Genomic DNA, 22,951 nt, shown 5'->3' on the forward strand with positions numbered 1-22,951 from the left:
AGCCTCTGATGTGCCTCTTGTCACCCTGCTCAGCGCTGGGTGCAGAGGGAAGTGTGTTATTGGTTTCCCAAGGGCCCACTCTAGCCAGTCTTTAGAACCTATTCAACCTCTTGCCACACAAGCCGAGGCCTGGCAGGGCATCCCTGGTGTGTCAGAGTGGGTAATGGCTAAGATAAGACGAGGTTATTCACTCTAATTCGCTCGAAGATCACCATGCTTCAGCAGTGTGGTCACCACCACAGTGCGTAGCAAGGACGCTCCAGTTCTGCGCGCAGAGGTGATGAATATACTGGTAAAAGGAGCCATAGAGGTCGTTCCTCCAGCACAGAGCGAGTCAGGCTTCTACAGCCGCTACTTCTTCGTCCCCAAAAAAGACGGCGGCCTGCGGCCTATTCTAGATCTCAGACTCCTGAATCACGCCCTGGTAAAAAGGTCGTTCAGGATGATCACATTGAAACAGATCCTCTAGAAAATATGCCCAGGGGGCTGGTTCATGTCGCTGGATTTGAGAGACGCTTACTTTCACATCCAGGTAGCCCCCATCACAGAAGATTCTTGAGATTCGCATTCGAGGGGGTGGCATATCAATACAAGGTCCTCCCATTTGGGCTGTCCCTGGCTCTCAGCACTTTTACGTGATGCATGGATGTGGCTCTCTCCCCTCTGCGACAGATGGGAATCTGCATCCTCAACTACCTCGACGACTGCCTCACTCTGGCCCAGTTGGAGGCGGTTTCAATGTTGCACAAGACCCTCCTCCTCAGCCACTTAGATCGCCTGGGGCTCAGGGTCAACTTTGCCAAGAGCACACTGTCACCCAGCCAACTAGTGTCGTTCCTGGGGACAGTTATCGACTCTGTGTAGATGACAGCAACTGTCTCAGCGGAACGAGCCATGACAATTCATCGCCGTGCAGCCTCTTTCAAGGAAGTCAGCTTTATTTATATAGCGCTTTTTACAATGCAAATTGTGACAAAGCACTGCACAATATCAAAAAAGGAAAATAATGTGTCAATAAGTTTAAATAGCGTCCCCAACTAAGCAAGCCAGAGGCGACAGCGGCAAGGAACCAAAACTCCATCGGTGACAGAATGGAGAAAAAAACCTTGGGAGAAACCAGGCTCAGTCGGGGGGGCAATTCTCCTCTGGCCAAACAAACCAGCAGTTCAGTTCCAAACTGCAGCAAGTCAGATTGAATGGGCTCAGCTGGTTCCAGCGGTCTTTTCCGATGGCTGTCTAAGTGGCGGGGTCCTCAATGGGGATCTGTCTCTGGCGTTCATCCAGGTGTCTGGCCTCTGCCTATGATCAGGGACACATACGTCATCTCCCGGCGCTGATCCTCCATCTCAGGTGTTCGGTCATCTCAGATCATGTAATGGTTGGATCCAGACTGAAGTTCTGTAATTCCTAGCAGAAACGGAGAGACAAGCAGAGACATGATTAGCGTAGCTGCTGTTCCATCTAAGCAAAAATAAATTGTTCAACTCAAGCTAAAGAATAATAATAATGTACGTCTGATCAGATATAACTGCAGTACAAGATTATAAGATGCATTATGTGAATGCTTGGCTAAAGAGATGTGTCTTTAATCTAGATTTAAACAGAGAGAGTGTATCTGAATCCCGAATGTTATCAGGAAGGCTATTCCAGAGTTTGGGAGCCAAATGTGAAAAGGCTCTACCTCTACCAAGGAAGGGACCATCCACCTGCTCAAGGCTTTCCAGAAAATGCTGGGCCTTATGGCAGCAGATTCACCAGTACTTCAGATTCACCAGTTACTTCAGGGGAGCACTGTGCGAGGGCAAGCCGACCTTCGGTCTCTGGTCCGAGGAGGAGTTGGGTCTGTACATCAACTGCCTAGAGATGCTAGCTGTGTGCCGTGCCTGTCAATTCTTACTGCCGGACATAAGGAGACACCATGTGCTAATACGCTCAGACAGCAGGTCCGTGGTGTCATACATAAATCACCAGGGTGGCCTCGTCTCAAAACGCCTCTGCACGCTGGCGAAAGGCCTTCTTGTTTGGGCTGAGGCCAATCTGTGCTCACTGAAGGCGACGCATGTGCCGGGCAAGTTGAACCAAGGAGCGGACATGTTGTCGAGGAACAACGTCTCCTCGGAAGAATGGACGCTCCACCCGCTTGTGTGAGGTCTTTGGCAGAGCTAGAGTAGACCTCTTTGCCTCCGAAGACAACTCTCATTGCCCAATCTATTTCACAAAGAGCACGGATGCCCTGGCCCATGAGTGGCCCAGCCTTGCGCTCTATGCGTTCCCTCCAATCGCTCTGCTACCACAGGTATTCAGACGAGTCAGGGAACAACGGCACTGGCTTCTTCTAGCAGCCCCCCTTTGGAGGAACCAGCCGTGGGTGTCGGAGTTATTCCAGCTGCTCGAAGCAGCCCCGTGGCCCATTCCCTTGATATGGGACCTCCCCTCCTCTCTCAAGCGAAAGGCACGCTGTGGCATCCACGGCCCGAGTTATGGGCCATGCATGTGTGGCTGCTCAACGGGAGTCTTTTGACCTCCCAGAGCATGTCTTAACCTGTTAACGTTCACCAGAGCGACGTCGCACTGAACGCTCTTTGTTTGCATGTGTCATTGTTTTCTAATAGAATAAATGAAACGGGACAAAGTTAATCTTGACAAACTATATATCCTTCTGAAGGTCTAAGCCTCAAGCATCGACGACAGATCGCTGCTTTCCGATGGAAAGCTTATAAGGAATGTATTTGCTACATTTGTGCAAGCAGTACACATCAAAACAAGCAGATTAAAAAAGCAGTACGTACCAGATTCATTGTAATAACGAGTCACAAACGCGTCCACTGCTGAAATCCCAGTTTAGTTAGAGAGGTAAGGGTCAACAGAACAACATCCCAGCGAGCACTTTTAGTGCTTTTAGGAAAAAAAAGTCTCAGAAAAGCGGAATATAGATTATTTGAATTTGGCGCTCCCTCCAGTCAGCCATGACGCACGCTGTGACACGCACGCTGTCATCTGAGCGGGGCGTAACTTAGCGATCTGCTTTATCCATAAAAAACTGTTTTTTTTTTTCTTCTACATTTTTTATATGTGTGTGTGTGTGTATTGTGTGGGGAATGTGGCTGTATCTGCATGATTATAATATGTATGGACGGACATCAGCGTGTTTATTACCGACTCTATGACGGCTATCATTGTGATTCATTGATCAGCTATTAAAGTAAAGTAAAGTAAAGTCGTGACGTATTGTCAAGTATGGTGACCCATACTCGAAATTGGTGCTCTGCGTTTAACCCATCCAAGTGCACACACACAGCAGTCAGTAGTGAACAAATGCACACACACACACCGTGAACACACACCCGGAGCAGTGGGCAGCCATTTATGCTGCGGCGCCCGGGGAGCAATTGGGGGTTCGGTGCCTTGCTCAGTCGTGGTATTGAGGGTGGAGAGAGCGCTGGACGTTCACTCCCCCCACCTACAATCCCTGCCGGCCGGGGACTCGAACCCGTAACCTTTCGATTACGAGTCCAATTCTCTAACCATTAGGCCACGACTTCCCCACTTATTGATTATATGGCCCATCTGTTTGATTATCATCTGAATGGAAGCACATCAGCGTGTGATTACTGACTCTATGACCATGTCTGGCAATATCACTTCATGTCTGGCAATCAGAATACTTCAGTATACATACTATATACAAAGCATTTTTTTTCAATTTGTTTTCCTTTTTTATTACTCAAATAATTATTTTTGTATTTTTTTGTGCTCAAATAAATCTGTCTATTATTTTATAATTGAAAAACTATGCAGGAACATGTATAATGACTAAAATAGCTTGTATAATTCTGCAATCCATTTGGTGGTTATTTTTCCTCAAACAGGGGGGTGGGGGGGACTATAAATAGTTTCAGAAAAAATATTGCAGGAATCTAATTTTTCATGGTATCTTCTTCAAATTTGAAATATGAACTCATGAGACATGTGGCTTTCGATCTATTACTTTTCTGGATTGCTCCAGGACTTATTTCATGTATTTGTATATGAACAAAAACAAATATGAACAACAGTGTGGAAAATATTTTTCAAGGCACGTCAGTGCCTATAACTTTTTATCTTTTTGAGCATTATCAACTCTGGATGATGGATAGTAAAGCCAAGAGTGTCTTCTTTCCAAAGATACCTAATTTGTTTGTGTAAGCACACTTTGTCACAAACTGTTACCATTTTAATTTAGGTAGGTTATTTTCACCTGCGAGGCCCCAAATGGGGGTGAAGGTTAACAGGTTAAACACTATGGCAGAAGCAAGAGCCCCGTTTACCAGACACCTCTATGCTCTGAAATGGTCTATTTTCTCAGCTTGGTGTCAAGACCGTGACTTAGATCCGGTTGCCTCCAAGATATCAGTGGTTCTTTCGTTTCTGCAGGGGATGCTGGATAAACAGCGTTCCCCATCCACCATCAAGGTTTACGCTTCAGCCATAGCGGCTTTTCATGCCCCTATTGCTGGCGGTTAAGCGAGTAGGAGACCTACAGGCCCTTTCCGTCAATGCTACTTGCCTGGAATTCAGGCCTAACGACTCCAAAGTCGTCCTGAAACCAAGGCTGGGTTATGTACCTAAGGTGCTCTCCATTCCGTTCAGAGCCCAGGTCATAACACTTTCTGCGCTGGCCCCTTCGACGGATGACCAGGAATTGTCCCTGCTCTGCCCCGTCAGGCCCCTCAGGGTATATATCGAACGTTCCACCTATATCTCCCTAGCATACTACTCCTTGGGTTTGCAGTGCTCCATTGGAGTCAGAGCCCATTCCACCAGAGGCATCGCCTCTTCCTGGGCGTGGTCCAGCGGGCTGTCCATGTCTTATGACGCAGTACGAGTGAAATATTGACAGGAAACGTACTCGGTTACTGTCGTAACCTCGGTTCCCTGAGATATGGGAACGAGTACTGCGTTCCTGGCTGTGCTATGAGATGTTTTTTTTTTAACTTACACATTTGGCTAAAATAAATTGGACTAACTGGAAAGATCTTAAACCAGTTTATTCAGTGTGCAATATTTTCCCATAGTTTTCTCATTGAAAATGCCAAGGTTGCGTTTCTGAAAGTAATTACTGAAGTATTTAATTAGTGGAAGATGATTTTGTAGTGATTAATGGGCTAGCAAAAGCTCATTGTTGTAATGGTTCAATACTCACAAGCATTAGACAAAGAAGGTTGTGGGTATTAATAAAATTGTTTGTTGAAGTGGTAAATTGTAGTTCAATCTCATTGAATGAAACAAATATGAAAATAAATTAAATGTAATGAGCATTAGAAAATCCCTCAAGACTACCGTATGGAAAATACAACAAAAATAACAGCGATGGAAATCAAAGAGAAATTGATGAATGTAATGTTTTATTGAGCATTTGCACATTTCCAGATACAAGTGGAAGCTGGTGACACTGAATGTCAAGGTTTTCACTCAGCTGCCTCTTTGCTCTGAAAAAAAAAGTACACAAATAAAAAAATCTGTATGAATATAAATAGAACAAATTGTGGTACAAATAAAAGCTTTCAAATTAAAGTAATTTTGAAAATCATTTGAGAAAAATTACCTTTCCAGCATCACGGCTCTTGGCTCTGAGCTTGTTGACCTGAGACTCAGCAATGTCAGCACGCTCCTCAGCCTCCTCCAGCTCGTGCTGTGCCTTCCTAAACTTGGAAAGGTGAGTATTGGCTTGTTCCTCCTGCAAATCCACACACAAGTATATTAGGAGAAGATGATCCCAAATGTTTACAAGGTGTTTATAGATCTCAAATGAGGTACTCACAGCTTCTTCAGCCTGCCTCTTGTAAGCCTTGACCTTCAGCTGAAGCTTGTCAACCAGATCCTGCAGTCTGTTAATGTTCTTCTTATCCTCCTCAGTCTGCAGATAATGAACATACATCAGACTAGAACATAATCAGATGAATGTGACCTGGACTTTTAAAACACTTGGTAACACTTTATTGGCTGTTTATTAGTACTTGTACAGCACATATAACTTGTTCTGCATGACCACATTTTAGAGCCCTTAATCCTATCTATCCCATACCTAAACTTAAGAACTATCTTACTTACTATTAATAAGCAGCAAATTAGGAGGCAAAAGTCATAGCTTATAGTTAGTTAATAGTGAGAATTGGTTCCTGAGCTTAAGTGTGACCGAATACTTTTTTTGTACCTGGTAGGTGAGCTCCTTAACTCTCCTCTCATATTTGCGGACACCTTTAACAGCATCAACTCCACGTCTCTGCTCTGCTTCAACTTCAGTCTCAAGCTCGCGGACCTAAATGTTTAGACATGTTTAGACACTGTATACTGTCCACATCAAGACTGTAAACATCAGAATTAAAGAGAACATCCGATAAAGACAATCTTACTCTGGACTCCAGTTTCTGGAGTTGTTTCTTTCCTCCCTTCATGGCCAGATTCTCAGCCTCATCCAGACGGTGCTGCAGGTCCTTCACTGTGACCTCCAGATTCTTCTTCATTCTCTCAAGGTGAGCACTGGTGTCCTGCTCCTTCTTGAGTTCTTCTGCCATCATTGCAGCCTTTTGCAATAATATAGATATATATTAGATCCACATTTTTAAGTACACAAGTGTTTTGTGAATCATTTGGCAGCTACTGTTTCTCACATCAGTGATGGCCTTCTTGGCCTTCTCCTCTGCGTTTCTGGCTTCCTGCACAGTGTCGTCAACTTCACTTTGGATCTGAACAAGGTCAGACTCAAGCTTCTTCTTGGTGTTTAGGAGAGTTGTGTTCTGCAACATGGAAAGGAACAGTTTGAATGATGCCCTCAATTTCATAAATGTCATTTTAAAAACAACATGCACTAACCTGAGAATGAAGCAGCCCAACACGCTCACTGGCATCTACCAGCTCTTGTTCAGCCACTTTGCGCCCTCTCTCTGTCTGCTCCAGAGCAGCTCTCAGCTCCTCAATCTCAGCTTGCATTAGAGTGTTTCTGCGCTCCACCATGGCCACCTGCTCCTTCATGTCTTCCTGTCCTCTCAGAGCATCATCAAGGTGCAGTTGGGCATCCTGAACATAACAAAAGCATTACAGTAAGCTTTTGATGTGCTTTCTGTTGGCCTTTACTTAGCATAGGTTAGATTAAACAAACATATTAATGCGCCCCAAAGCCAAAAAGAAGTCATATACCTTGAGTTGTCCCTGAACGTTCCTGAGCTGTTTCTGGGCCTCAGAAGCCTGGCGATTGGCGTGGCTCAGCTGAATCTCCATCTCATTAAGATCTCCCTCCATCTTCTTCTTGATTCTCAGGGCATCATTTCTGCTCCTGACCTCAGAGTCCAGAGTGCTCTGCATGGATTCAATGACTCTCTGGCTGTTCCTCTTGATCTGCTCCATTTCCTCGTCCTTCTCTGCAAGCTTCCTGTCAATCTCACCCTTGACCTGGTTTAGCTCAAGCTGGACACGGAGAATCTTGGACTCCTCATGCTCCAGGGTGCCCTATTAATAATAAAAACATTTAAGTGTCAGAATGAACAACACAGTATAATGGTACTAGCAAAAATTACGAATATTACTCTAGATACTCACTTCAGCTTCCTCCAGGGCGGTCTGAATCTCAGACTTCTCAGTCTCCACTGCCTTCTTGGCCTTTTCCAGCTCATGAATGCTCTTACCAGTCTCACCTAACTGCTCTGTCAGATCTGAAATCTCCTCTGTAGAAAGGAAAAATATAATCTGTATCATTATTGGCATCCATTAATCATATGTTTACTTTTTAATGTTTCAATCTTACGCTGTAGATTCTTGTTTTCTCTCTTGAGGGTCTCCAGCTGATCCAGAGTCTCCTCATAGGAGTTCTTCATCTTGAACAGCTCAGTGCTGAGTGAACGAGCCTCTTTCTGGGCACCTTCCAGCTCTGCCTGACCTTCCTCATATTTCTGCTTCCATTCTGCCAGGACCTTTAATGGAGACATATCAAGGCCACGTTTGTTTAACTTAAAGCATGCCAAAAAAAGCCCACACAACTGTTTTGAAGAGAATATCATATCACAGTATGACTCTTTGTTTTTACCTTGTCAAAGTTCCTTTGCTTCTTGTCAAGGTTGGCAGCCAAAGCATTGGCTCTCTCCACATCAATCATGAGGTCCTCCACCTCACCCTGGAGTCTCTGTTTGGTCTTCTCCAGAGATGCACATTTGGAGTTCACAGCCTCAATTTGTTCCTCTGCCTCTTGCAGGCGCTGAGCCAACTTCTTCCTGTTATGAATTTGTAAATATACATTTTGAATATATACCTTCTCGTTTGGCTCTCAACGAAGGCAGTCGCATTTTTCTCTCCCTCTCCTCCCCTTACCTTCCCTTCCCTGCTTTGCTCTCTCGTCTTGTCTCGTCTATTGTCTAATACTTGAGACACTCTCTCTGCACTGCTCTCCAAACTGAAAAATCATGGATTTGATCAACTGGTCTCTCAACGCAATTAACACAATCTTCTCGATGAGAAGTTTAGGTTCGGGGGAACCTGACTGCCCTGGCGGGACGTTCGCAGCTGGCTACACGATGGACGCATGGGAAAGGTGGCGGGTCGTGTGTCTGGCGGCTCTTTCCGTGGAGGACATTGAAGATATCTACCTATTCGGAACCATGATAACAGGTCTTCTGCTGATTGGATTAGGCTTTGCCCTGGGCTATCGAAAAATTCAGGAAACGGGTACAGATGTCAAAAGCCTCACAAGGCTGCCCTTCATGATTGAAGCAGTGGGCAGAGCGGTCAGCACTGAGACTGAGACTATTAACCGCAATATGGATACCATCACGGAGAAGCTTACGGCTTTGCAAAGGAAAATTGATGGATTTGAAGACCAGAATGGTCAAAGAGAGTAGCCGTGAAAATTGGAATACGGCTACTCGCCCCAAGACCAAACAATCGCAATCTTATCTTCTTTTGGCTCCCTCACACCAGCACTGCCTCGGCCAAGGTCGCTGTTGGAAAAACAACCCCGGGAAGAGCACTGCAGTGAGACGCTCTTGCGTTCCTCCTTCCTTCCACAGACACCTGCGGATTGTTGACTCTGTCTGGGTCCTGATCAAGACTATCTCCATAGCAACGTGCTGTGTCGCTATCACATTCTGCGGACTGAGACAACTTGATTTGAATGCCAGCGTGGCGGCTCTCCAGGCCTACAAATACATACATACACACACACATACGCACATATATACAGATATGCATTCACCTCCCCACCCCGGATCCCTCGCCTTCGCCGCTTTGTACTGCCAGCCTGACAAGCGGGTCCGACCGGCACCGAGAATGGCTGCAGTACCGGATGGCTGCTTGCCGGAACTGGATTACCTCCACTGTTGCAGTCGTGTGGCTATGTTGTTGATTGACTATGTGCTTTTTGTTGATGGGGTGTTTTTCCTGTTCTCACACTTTACTCCCAAAGGAGCATAGTCTGTGAATTATTTTTTTTAAATTATCTTTCCTCTTGTCATGCTGTATTTCTTCCTTACTCTACAACAAATTCCTCGTATGTGTAAACATACTTGGCGAATAAAGCTCATTCTGATTCTGATTCTGAAATTAAAACCTTTTGACATATGAACAAATATTTATCAGATCTTATGTTCATACTTGGCCTCTTCAAGTTCCTCTGTGCGCTGGATGGCGTCAGTTTCATATTTGGTTCTCCACTGAGCAACTTCACTGTTGGCCTTTGACATTCCCCGCTGCAGCTCAGCCTTTGCCTCCTGCTCTTCCTCAAACTGCTCACGGAGCAGGTCGCAGTCATGACGGGCTGATTGCACAGCATGGGCCAGTGCATTCTTAGCCTAGGAGACACATAATATAAGCTTTCTTGTATAATAATTGACATGTATTTGTTTGTATTGATTCTGCTGTGTTACCTTAACCTCCTCTTCAATCTGCCTCTTAAGCTCTTCAGTTTGCTGAGTGAAAGCTTGTTTGCCTCTGGTGAGCTGAGAAACCAGCGCTTCTTTCTCTTCCAGTTGACGGCCAAACTCACCTTTTGAGATTTACATTTACAAAAATATTGGTAAGACAGTGGTGGAGAAAATGGTATATATCTTTATGACTGTATGAAATAAACAATGTTTTTCTATGCAGAGGCAGTTCTTTACGGTTTTCTATGCAGAGGCAGTTCTTTACAAACTACTTGGATTACTTGCACTCATTTTAGTGCAGTGCTATCAGTCTAGTTTCTGTTTGACTCTATTACACTAAACCACAACATGCTTAACTCTAAGAAGAGTTGCATATCCATTATCTCTTTAAAGTGTACTGCTCTTAGTATATAAGCAATTTTGCCACTATAAGTTTGTATTTATATTTGTGTTGTTAAGGCATTTTGGTAAAGAAGGAAATTATTTTTAAGTAATTTTGAGACTTTGTTTCCATTGTTACCATTTTCAGTTTGAAGTCTTGCTCTTTGAGCACTGAGGTCGTTTATCTGTCGAAGGTTCTCATCATTCTTGGACTTAATTTCACTAAGTTGGTCCTCAAGGGTGCGGGACATCTTCTCAAGATTTGCCTGTAAACACCAAAGTTATTTGAGTGTTAAGAATTTTTAACCACATTTGATATACTGTATTTCCTTGAAAAGATTTAAGAAGCAATCATCAAACCTTTGCTTTGGCAACAGCCTCCATGTTGCTGGAGAGATCATCAATTTCCATTTTGTATTCACTCTTCTCTTTCTCAAGCTTCTGCTTGACACGCTGGAGGTTGTCGATTTGCTCTCCCAGCTCGGCCACAGTGTCTGCCTGCTTCTTACGGAGGGCAGCAGCCGTAGCTTCATGCTGGAGGGTGGACTCTTCAAGATCACGACGCAGCTTCTGGAATTCAGCTTCACGCTTTTTATTCATCTCAATCTGAGCAGCAGTGGCTCCTCCAGCCTCCTCAAGCCTCTCACTGATCTCCTCAAGTTCCCTGGAGAGATCAGCTCTCTGCTTCTCAACCTTGGCACGAGCAGCACGCTCAGCCTCAATCTCTTCCTCCACTTCCTCAATGCGAGCCTACGGTGGCATTAATGAAACCGTATTAGTCTTTATTTTACCCATGCCTTTAACAGCATAAAAAAACAAAAACTCAAGAAATACTTGAAGCTCCTTGATCTTCTTCTGGAGTTGAGCACCCAGAGATTGTTCATCTTCAATCTTGCTGAGCAGCTGGCTTGTTTCAAAGTCTTTTCTGTGTGTAAATGGGGAAACAATGAATAATATGAAATACATGATAACCATTATTTTTGTAAGAATTTACAAAAACTTCCTACTTCTTCATCTTCTCCTCAGATTGCTGCTTGTCATTTTCCAGGTCCATGATGGACTCTTGGGCTAATTTCAGGTCTCCTTCAAGCTTTCTCTTTGCTCTCTCAAGATCCATGCGGAGCTTCTTCTCTTGTTCAAGGGAACCTTCCAGCTAAGCAATTTCAAGTTGGTATTAGGTTAACTGTATTAATTATTATCACCATTATTATATGAATCATTTGAACATGTGATAAGTGATACAGCTAATGCATTTCTGTCTTTAATATTTAGTCACTACTTCTACTCATGGTATGAAAAATACAAAAATTATGCATATATTCAAAGTGTAACCTAATTTTGATGACTCACATCATCAACTTGCTGCTCAAGTTTTGTTTTGGATTTGGTCAGGGTGTTGACTTTGTCCTCCTCTGCCTGAAGATCATCCAAGGTCTGCTGATGTGCCTCTTGGAGGGCTTTCTTCTCCTTTGTAAGCTTGGCAATGCTCTCATCCTGAGCTGCCATTTCTTCAGTCAGGTTCTTGACCTGTTTTTTGTTCCAAATAATCTCATTTTATATTCCGTATCACCATATGAAACAAAGATTAATCTAATCTTAAACCATCTTAATCTCCAACCTTATTCTCAGTGGCATGTTTCTCCTTTTCCACTTTCGCCAAGGTGAGCTCCAGGTCATCGATGTCTTTCTTCAGCTCAGAGCACTCATCCTCCAGTTTCCTCTTCTTGGCTGTCAGTTCAGCATTGATCTCTTCCTCATCCTCCAGTCTTTCAGTTGTCTCTTTGAGTTTAGCTTCAAGCTGGATTTTGCTCTTGATCAGACCCTCACACCTCTCCTCAGCATCTGAGAGATTCTCAGATTCCTGTTTGGAAAATACATCACTATCACTGGAAACCATACTGTTAATTTTAATGGAGCCAAAATTCAGTTAATTCAATTAGGTAAACTCACAGATGCTACTTGCAGCTGCAGATCATTTTTCTCTTGCATCAGTGCCACCATCTTCTCTTCAAGCTCCTTCTTTTTTGCTTCAGCCTTGGCAAGATTTTCTTTGCATTTTGTATAGTCCTCTTTCATGTTTGCCAACTCCTTCTCAGTCTCAGCACTCTTCAGCAGAGGCTTAATCTTGTAGTAAACCTTCATCCATGGCCAGTGTTTGACATTCATGAATGAGCGAACGTTGTATTGGATGGTGTAAATGGAGTCCCTAAGAATAATTAATTATTAAATGCCCTAATTATCATTATTTACCATTCACTCAGGCATAATTGATATAATTTTTTTTTTCATGACATTCCTCACCTCCTCTCCATCATCGTCACAAACTCCCTCCTCATCAAGTAACCACGGGAAAGAGCCTGAGTCATTGTAACCAGAGCGGCCAGTTTCTCATCACGCATCTCCTCAAGAGTACCCAGAAGACCAGCTTTGAAGAACACCTGAATTCACAACAAATCAAAAGATATTGATTTAAACAGAATGAGCATAAAAAATAGACCATGATTATTGAATGTTTTAAATGCTGTAGAGCAAAATATGAACCTTTGTGTGTCCAAATCTGTACTGGTCGTGATCAACGTCGATGGATCCCAGGAGTTTCTCAGAAGCCTTCTTGTTGTCAATAAACTGTCCCTCTGGGATTACACTGGCATTCAGCACCTTGTATCTGTTGAAGATCAATCAAAGTGCATCATATACTCTGATTAAGAGCCTCATACAGAAAATGATGTTTTCATGTGGTCCCTTTTACCTCTGCTTGAAGTCACCATAGATGATTCTGCTGGGGAAGCCCTTTCTGCAGATTCTGATGCCCTCCAGCACACCGTTACACCTCAGCTGGTGGATAACCAGGTGGTTCTCCATGAGACCTATAAAGAACAGTTTAGATTATGAGCTTGGTAACGTAATAAAAGCATTAAATATTGTATTAATGCCAGAATATCTGAGAGCCCTTTATTACTTTACCTGGAATCTTGGACTCATTGGGAATCAGACAACGCACAAAGTGAGGGTGAGTGCTCCTCAAGTTGGTCATGAGCTTGCCCAAGTTCTCCTGTTTAATCATGAAAAGTTACAGCTTTCTTAGTCACGTTGTCTCATTTGTTGATATATAATTTATCAGAATTAGAGTCAAGCAAGCTGATGTACAGTCACTGCTCTCAGTTGCATAATTATTCCCATTTGGTCTCAAAGAAAGACACATACTCTAAACTGAGAAGATACAGTCTGCATGGAACCACCCTTCTTCTTGCCTCCCTTCTTGCCACCACCAGTCTCTATTCAGATGAAGAGACAAAGGAATACACATAATGTAATAACCAGAAGAAAGTGCTAAATTAAATCAATGTTTGGTTAATTAAATTAACACAATTTAATTACAATTCAGTTTTTCATTACCCTCAACAACAGGTGGGTAGAGAGTAGCCAGCAGTTTGACCGAAGACTTCTGGTAAAGCTGCAAAACAGACTCATTCAGTGGATCCTTGTTCTTGTCCAACCAGCCAGAAATGTTGTAGTCCACAGTTCCAGCGTAGTGCACCAGGGAGAAGTGGGCCTCAGCCTTGCCTTTGGCAGGCTTTGGTTTCTGGAAAGCATTACACTTGCCAAGATGCTGATCATACAGCTTGTTCTTGAAGGAAGTGTCTGTAGCTTTAGGGAACATGCACTCCTCTTCAAGGATGGAGAAGATACCCATGGGCTGTTTATAAAAGAATATTTATATTTAAAAATGTATACTTTTGAAAACAGAAATGATTAAGTTCATAAACCAGTAAAAACCTTCTCAATGAGCTCAATGCAAGCAGCCAAGTCCATGCCGAAGTCAATGAACTCCCAAACAATGCCCTCCTTCTTGTACTCCTCTTGTTCCAGCACAAACATGGTGTGGTTGAAAAACTGTTGCAGTTTCTCGTTAGTGAAGTTGATGCACAGCTGCTCCATGCTGTTGAACTGGAGAAAGAAACAGGACCATTTACTGACGACTGAATATAACTCAATTTGCCATAAAGAGAGGTAAACATAAAAGATTCCTACATCAAAGATCTCAAAGCCAGCAATATCCAGCACACCAATGAAGAAATTTCTTTGTTGTTTTGTGTCCAACATCTGGTTGATACGAATGACCATCCACAAGAACATCCTCTCATAGATAGATTTGCACAAGGCGCTAACAGAGTTGTACACCTGTAAGAATAGAGTGAATTTTTATTCAATACTTTCTAATTTGCTATAATTAGTCAGATTCAATCATGATTTTCAGGCTGAACACAAAGGACATTCTGGAAATGTTACTACTTATATTACTACACACCTGTGGCACGGTTTGACTTTTGGTCACAAACTCATTTCCGACTTTTACTCTGGGATAGCACAAAGCCTTCAGCATATCAGCAGAGTTCAAACCCAGAAGGTAGGCGATTTTGTCAGCCTCTGCAATTTAAAAGTTGCAAAGAAAAAAAAAAAATAGAAACTTTAGTTTTTTATGAAAATAGAAATGTGGCTCTCTCAAATCAAAGCACTGCATGTAGTCACACACATTGGTATTATTTAGTCTCACCTTCTGTGCCATCAGGCTCAGCCTGCTCCTCACGCTGCTTCTGCTTGAACTTCATGTTACCATGATGGAGTACAGCTCCAGTGAACTTGTAGATGCACATCTTCTCCTCAGCAGTGAAGCCCAGAATGTCAATAGCAGTCTGGAAATTTCAGAAAAGAATGAGCTCTATGATCAGCCATATTTATATTGAATAAGTTATTTAAAAAAAAAAACAGCATTGACTCACATCAGTAGCAACCAGCTCCTCTTTATCATCTATGCTTGCCACTGTGATCTGACCCATACTGCACATGGGGAAGTCATATGGGTTGGTGGTGATGAGCGTCATTTCTGTAAAATACACAGAGCATTTATTAAATAGAATTTTACAATATTATCTGTACAATATAGTAAATATTAAATAAAATATGTGCATCTACCAATCAGCTCAGGCTTATGGTTGGTCATCATCTGGTAAAAGATGTGGTAGCCTCTCTCATCTGAAAGCTGGAATGTCACTCTAGACTTCTCCAGCAGATCTGTTGAGAGAATGTACTTGAGTCACAATCATCTAAAGACTGACAGACAAAGACAAATGTACAGGATGGATAAATTAAATCATGTTCACTTACATGTCTCAATATCAGCACTAGCCAGTTTTCCTGATGTACCGAAATGAATTCTGATGAATTTACCCTGTTTAAATTAAAATTAACATTTGACTTCCTGTACTGTATTACTAAAACGTAAAAAAAAAAATTAATAGAAAAAAACTTAAAGCTAAGCTAAATATTTCTAAATTATGTTTGAATATAAAAATGCTTGACTTACAAAACGAGAGGAGTTGTCATTTCTCACAGTCTTGGCATTACCATAAGCCTCAAGCAGAGGATTGGCAGCAATGATCTGATCCTCAAGAGAACCCTGTGATATTTTAAGGGAATTTAGTTATTTTCTCTTGTATGTGTAATCACTGTTTGCAGACATTTACAAATTCACATACTGTATCATATATTTATTTATTTGTATTGTATTTGTATTGTATTGCATTCATATTTAATATCTATCAGAGTAATATAATTGTCATAGTTTTGTATCTCATACCTGCATTTTGCCGGCAGTCTGCTCTTTCTTCTTGTCACCATGAACCGCAACTGTGGCAAAGTACTGGATGACACGTTTGGTGTTCACAGTCTTTCCAGCACCGGATTCTCCACTGGTTTATGAGAAGAAAAATTATGATAAGAAATGTAGAAGTTCAACAAGAGCAAAATATAACCTCTCTCAACACCTCTAATAGCAGGCTAGATACGTACGTAATCAGGACAGACTGGTTCTCTCTGTCTGTAAATTCAAAGGTAATAATGTTAAAGCAATTGTTTAGTTTTTTTTTAACTATGAATGTGAATTTTAACTTTCAACTCAAATATATAATTCAGGTCTTCTAAATCAGATCTTACCAGTCTGCATGAACTGATAGGCATTGTCAGAGACAGAGAAGATGTGGGGTGGGGCCTCCATACGCTTTTTGCCTCTGTAGGCAGCCACCACTTCTGCATCATACACTGGGAGCCACTTGTAGGGGTTCACAGTAGCGCAGAACAGCCCAGAGTAGGTCTGAAATGAGCAGAGAAATGGTCAATTTCCAACAACACTGACAAAAATGAACTTAAATGCTTGTTTCACTTTGCTTGAGAACCTACGTAGATCATCCATGCAGCATAACGCTCTTTGAGGTTATACAGCACAGAGGGTTCATTGAGATGGGTCATCATGGCCATGTCCTCAATCTTATCAAACTTGGGAGGATTCATTGGGTGGACATCATCCTCCTTAGCAACTCTCTCCTATAAATTTGATTCAATAAATATGCCAGAAAATAAATTAAACATGTAATAAAGTAATGTACTGTGCATCTAGTTTAAATGTTGAAAATTCACCTCCTTAGTGTCATTCACAATAACAGTGACTTTGCCACCGTCTTTGCTCTTGATTGTTCCCTTGACGTACAGCTCTTTAGGATCAACCACATAGCAGGCAGACTTGGCATCAAATGGTTTGCTCTGAGCCTCGATTCTCTCCTTCTCAGGCTTACGTAGGTAAATGGCGGCCTTGCCATAAAGGGCCATCTCTGCGTCCGTACTCATGGTTGCGGTTTACTGCAGTGAAGAGAGGATAATTTTATTTTATTTCTTATTTACAAGACAACCTCATCTCTGTACACTTTTTTGCAGGCAATTCATTTGCACAACTACTTGTCAAAAATAACTGTCCATGAATTAGAAATGAAAAATGGCTCTTCAGTTATTACCAACACAAATATTGTTTACCTTTTTCCTTCCCACTAGCGATGTTTTTCCAGCAGCCCTGCAATAGATTTAAAAGTCATGTGACCATTCTGTTTTCTTTTTTCCTCTAATTTAATTAGCAAAATGTAATTACCATACATTAATCTGAAATCACTTTTCATATCTCTACATTTAGTAATGCTGAAAAAATGTTTTTATCTAATCATCATCTATTGTAAGTGTATTTGATACAACCAATGAAAAGCAGTAGAGCTGTCAGTAATGTTCTCACCACAATCACGAACACAGCTGCCTCCTGAACAGTCTTCAGGGCTTGTCCATGCCGCCTTATATTGCATTTCTTCTGCCAGCCAAGCAGAAGCTAAATACGGCTAACTAATGTCTAATATGGCACAAATGGGAGTCAAGGAATTGATCAGCTGAAACATTTGGCACTGACAATCATCTTGAAGATGGAAATAACTTACTGTACTGCATGTTATTTTTCTTCCAGAGCATAAATTTTGTAGTTGTGTTTCACTGTTTTCTTTGTGAAGTTTAGATGAATGTAAAGTTTAGATATATATGATACTTTTGTTTAATAAATCAATTTGATTGATGTTACTGATAAAATTTTGATGACATTCAACATTGCCTCAAAAGAAGCATGCAATGTCAGCAGATGTATTATGATACACCAGTCAGCATGGACTAAGACTGGTTAGTTACACATGGATTAGTTCTTATTTAATGTAAATGTCAAGGAGATATGTAGAACATATGTAGATCAGCTTGGCTTTGTCATCACTATGCAGAAGCATCACTACTGGATAATGTTTTTTTTTTCTGGCACGTTTATAAAAATGACTTAAATGTCCTAATTGAACTATGACCTAATTCTGGCTTAGTCTAAACCCTGTCTGTGAAAACAGGCCTGCATTTAACAACAAAGAGTCCTGAAGATGTTGACCGTGTTACGTACTTGACAATTACTTGTAACCAATCAGTTTCGAGGTTATAACCACACGTGCAATCATCACATTAACTATGTTCCACTAACAGTTGACAACCATAATGTACAAATACCTCATTTTTAACAGCATATCTAATCAAAAGCAATATCTAATATCAAAAGTTTGTGAATTGTTTTGCTTAAAATATGTGTGCAATATATATACACATGTATATATGTATGTATATATATATATATATATATATATACACATACAGACACACACACATACATATATATATATGTGTGTGTGTGTGTGTGTGTGTGTGTGTGTATGTATGTGTAAAAAATTTGAATATCGTGAAAAAGTAAATTTTTTCTTGTAACTAATTTTAAAAAAGTGAAACTTTCATATATTTTAGATTTATTATATGTAAAGTAAAACATTTCAAAAGTGTTTTGTTTTAATTTTGATGATTAGAGCTTACAGCTCATGAAAGTCAAAAATCAGTACCTCAAAATATTAGAATATTTACATTTGAGTTTCAATTAATGACCATCCCTACAGTATAAATTCTGTGTATCTCTTGCTCTTTGAAACCACAATAATGGAGAAGACTGCTGACTTGGCAATGATCCAGAAGACGAACATTGACACCCTCCACAAAAAGGTCACAGAGGGTCATTACTGAAAGGTGTGGCTGTTTACAGAGTGCTGTATCAAAGCATATTAAATGCAAAGTTGACTGGAAGGAAGAATTTGGGTAGGAAAACGTGCACAATCAACAGGGATGACCGCAAGCTTGAGAATACTGTCAAGCAAAGCTGATTCAAACACTTGGCTGAGCTTCACAAGGAGTGAACTGAAGCTGGAGTCAGTGTATCAAGAGTCACCACGCTCAGTCGTCTTCAGGAAAAGGCCTACAAAGCCACTTCTGAACCAGAGACAACGTCAGAAGCGTCTTAACCTGGGCTGTGGAGAAAAAGAACTGGACTGTAGCTCAATGGTCCAAAGTCCTCTTTTCAGATGAAAGTAAATTTTGCATTTCATTTGGAAATCAAGGTCCCAGAGTTTGGAGAAAGAATGGAGAGGACCAGAATCTATGTTGCTTGAAGTACAGTGTGAAGTTTCCACAGTCAGTGATGATTTGGTCAGCCATGTCATCTGCTGGTGTTGGTCCACTGTGTATTCTGAAGTCCACAGTCAGCGCAGCCATCTACCAGGGAATTTTTGAGCACTTCTGTCACGGTTCATGAATTCACTGTTTTCTTCATGTCTCGTGTATTGTTGTTCTCTCTGTGTGTGTGTGTGTGTGTGTGTGTGTGAGTGGGCGTCACCGCTCAACAGCGTGCCAGCTGATCTCATTCCCCGCACCAGCTGCTGCCAATTCACTCACCTATATAGCCTCACCGCACTCTCCTCTACTTGGCTGTGTCCAAATTCAGGGTCTGCATCCTTCGGAGTACTCATTTGAAGGATGTTACGTCACAGCGCCGCGGCGAAGGCTGTCCAAATTCGTAGGATCCTTCAAATGCGGCCCACAAATACGTCCTCCTTTTCCCCGAATTGGAAGGATGGGTGTGGTGGATCCTTTCCCGTCCTACCTATCCCATAATTCTTTTCGGCAGAGCGTAATGGCGGACGAAGCGAGCGGTAGCGGAGTGGGAGAGGAGTTTCTCTGACAAAACAAGCTAAAGTTTATGCTTCGGCTCAATTAATTTGTAGGAGAAATTAGTAGAATACTTAAAAACAAATAGAAATAGGCTATAATGGCTTACCTGGATGTGACTGTCTTGTAGTCTGATATAAAAAACTCTCCGACAACGAGCAAAGAAAGTATTTAATTTATTTAATTGCTTTATTTCTTCCAAAAGAATTAAAATGAGGAGAATAACTCTTTGTTTGTCCATTTTCCCGCTTCTTGCTTGGCGCTGTCACGGTTGCTAGGCGACAGGATACGAGCAACGGGTAAGGGAGGGAACTGAAAGAAGGGTAGGCTGTCCAAATTCGGAGGATCCCTCCTCCTTCAACCGGGTAGGAAGGATCCTAAGGAGGATGCAGACCCTGAATTTGGACACAGCCATAGTCAGATCGTTGGTTGATGTCTTCAGTGTTGCTTATCGTGTGCCGTCTGCTGCCTTGTTCCTGGTCCTTGTTCCGCCTTCGTGGTTCGTCTCATCTGGAAGTTCACCTGCACTGGATTCACCAACACCACTCGTCACCGGCACGCTGTCCGTCTAGTCCCTGCGCCACCAGCCCACCCGAGAGACTTTGTTACAGTGTTGTCTTCTGACCCAAATAAAAATACTATTTACTTGCATCCTTGCTTCCACCTTGTGTTTCATGACAGAACGATCTGAGCAAGCGATGGAAGCAGCAAGCGGTTCCTCTCCCTCTCTGGAGGATTTCGTCAGAGTGGTTCTCGGATGGATACCCAGGAGAGGAACATGAAGGAATCGGGTCGGGCTATTCAAGCTCTTGTGGCGCTATTCAAGCTGAGGCTGCGTTTGCCAAACTGAAAGGCCGCTTTGTTTCAGCCCCCATCTTAGTTACCCCTGATCCATCACGTCAGTTCATGGTGGAGGTCGATGTGTCAGAGGTGCAGTGCTATCCCAACGTTCTCCTGCAGACGACAGAATGCATCCGTGCGCGTTTTTGTCTCACCGTTTGTCCCCTGCCGAGAGTAATTATGACATTGGTAACCGAGAGTTGTTGGCAGTCAAATTAGCATTGGAAGAATGGCGTCACTGGTTAGAAGGGTCGGGGGTACCTTTTATCGTATGGACCGATCATAAGAATTTGGAATACATTAGAATTGCTAAAAGATTGAACTCCAGGCAGGCTCGGTGGGCACTTTTTTTCGGACGTTTTGACTTTACGCTCTCGTACCGCCCGGGTTCCAAGAACATCAAACCCGATTCCTTATCACGTATTTTTGACCGTTCCGATCGCCCGTCTACTCCCGAGTGCATTTTTCCGGAGACCCTAATTATCTCCACACTCACATGGGAGGTCGAATCGAAGGTCAAGACGGTCTTACAAGGGGTAACGCCTCCGGTCTCCGTGGTTCGTCTCATCTGGATGTTCACCTGCACTGGTTACAGTGTTGTCTTCTGACCCAAATAAAAATACTATTTACTTGCATCCTTGCTTCCACCTTGTGTTTCATGACACTTCATGCTTCCTTCTGCTGACAAGCTTTATGGAGATGCTGATTTCATTTTCCAGCAGGACTTGGCACCTGCCCACACCGCCAAAGGTACCAAAAGCTGGTTCAATGACCATGGTGTTACTGTGCTTGATTGGCCAGCAAACATATATAGAGAATAGAGATCTAGAGAATCTATGGGGTATTGTCAAGAGGAAGATGCGAGACACCAGACCCAACAACGCAGATGACCTGAAGGCCGCTATCAAAGCAACCTGGGCTTCCATTACACCTGAGCAGTGCCACAGGCTGATTGCCTCCATGCCACTCCGCATTGATGCAGTAATTCATGCAAAAGGATGCCCAACCAAGTATTGAGTGCATAGAAATGAACATACTTTTCAGAAGCCTGACATTTCTGTTTAAAATATCCTTTTTATATCGATCTTATGTAATATTCTAATTTTCTGAGACACTGAATTTTGGGTTTTCATTATCTGTAAGCCATAATCATCAAAATTTCAAGAAATAAAGGTTTAAAATATTTCACTCTATGTGTAATGAATCTATATAATATATGGGTTTCACTTTCTGAAATGAGTGACAAAAAATATTTACCTTTTTCATGATATTCAAATTTTTTGAGATGTACCTGTGTGTGTGTATATATATATATATATATATATATATACACACACACACACACACATTACCACTTTGATATTTTGTGATGGAAAAAAAACTTTGGCTTATATGTCAAAAATAGCAATCACCACAACATACATAGAGTTAGGTCCATACATATTTGGACAAAGGCACAATTTTTATTATTTTATCTGCTGACCAAAACACAATAAAGTTACAGTTTTATATAATATGGTCTTAAAGTGCACACTCTGAGCTTTAATTTGAGGGTATTCTCATCAAAATTGGAGGAAAGTTTAAGGAATTACAGCTCTTTAATATGTACCTCCCCCCTTTTTCAAGGGATCATAAGTATTTGGACAATTGACTCAAAAGCTGTTTCATGGACAGCCGTGGGCTATTTCTTTCATTATTTTTACATCAATTAAGCAGGTAGAATGTCTGAAGTTGATTCTAAGTGTGCCATTTGCATTTGGAAGCTGTTGCTGTGAACCCACATAATGCGGTCAAAGGATCTCTCCATACAATTCTCTCCATGGTAAAGAAAATCCCTTTCACAACATACAGCCAAGAGAAGAACACTCTCCAGGAGGTAGACATGTCACTGTCAACATCTACAATCAACAGCTCATAATCTAAAGCATACAACATCATCTGTAAACATGGTGGAGCAGTGTGATAGCATGAGCATGCATGGCTTCCAGTGGCACTGGGTTACTGGTGTTTATTGATGACGTGACAGGGGACAGAAGCAGCTGGAATAATTCTGAAGTGTATAGGGATATATGTACTGTCCAGATTCAGCCAAATGGTGCAATGTTGATTGGATGGCGCTTCATAGTACAAATGGAGGATGACCCAAAACATACAGCAAATGCAACCCAGGAGTTTTTGAAGGTAAAAAGTGGAATATTCTGCAATGGCCAAGCCAATCTCCTGATTTCAACCCAATTGAGCATGCATTTCACTTGCTGAAGACAAAACTAAAGGCAGAAAGACCCACAAACAAACAACAACTGAAGTGAGCTGGAGAAAAGGCCTGGCAAAGCATCACAAAGGATGAAACCCAGTCTCTCGTGATGTCCATGAGTTCCAGACTTAAGTCAGTCATTATC

The 22,951-nt window shown here is 42.0% G+C and overlaps 1 protein-coding gene and 1 pseudogene across 2 annotated transcripts in view; one reads left to right on the top strand and one right to left on the bottom strand.

Moving 5' to 3' along the window:
- LOC306869969 (CCN family member 1-like) overlaps window positions 1–22,951 on the top strand; it is a 1,026,947-nt gene that overhangs the window by 652,974 nt on the left and 351,022 nt on the right. The window lies entirely within an intron of this gene.
- LOC306870302 (myosin-4-like) lies at window positions 7,293–16,949 on the bottom strand (annotated as a pseudogene). The gene is made up of 32 exons: window positions 16,743–16,949; window positions 16,506–16,649; window positions 16,263–16,419; window positions 16,119–16,146; window positions 15,907–16,018; window positions 15,634–15,726; window positions 15,435–15,498; window positions 15,243–15,341; window positions 15,050–15,153; window positions 14,824–14,962; window positions 14,578–14,696; window positions 14,301–14,450; window positions 14,046–14,216; window positions 13,665–13,965; window positions 13,473–13,543; window positions 13,233–13,320; window positions 13,018–13,135; window positions 12,810–12,933; window positions 12,570–12,706; window positions 12,219–12,474; window positions 11,887–12,129; window positions 11,619–11,795; window positions 11,276–11,421; window positions 11,103–11,193; window positions 10,629–11,018; window positions 10,408–10,534; window positions 9,891–10,009; window positions 9,619–9,815; window positions 8,060–8,243; window positions 7,781–7,946; window positions 7,576–7,700; window positions 7,293–7,485 (listed from the first exon to the last, which is right to left on the bottom strand). The product of its transcript is annotated as a myosin-4-like (transcript).

This window comes from Barbus barbus (assembly GCF_936440315.1).
Source record: "Barbus barbus genome assembly, chromosome: 5".
Lineage (NCBI taxonomy): Eukaryota > Metazoa > Chordata > Actinopteri > Cypriniformes > Cyprinidae > Barbus > Barbus barbus.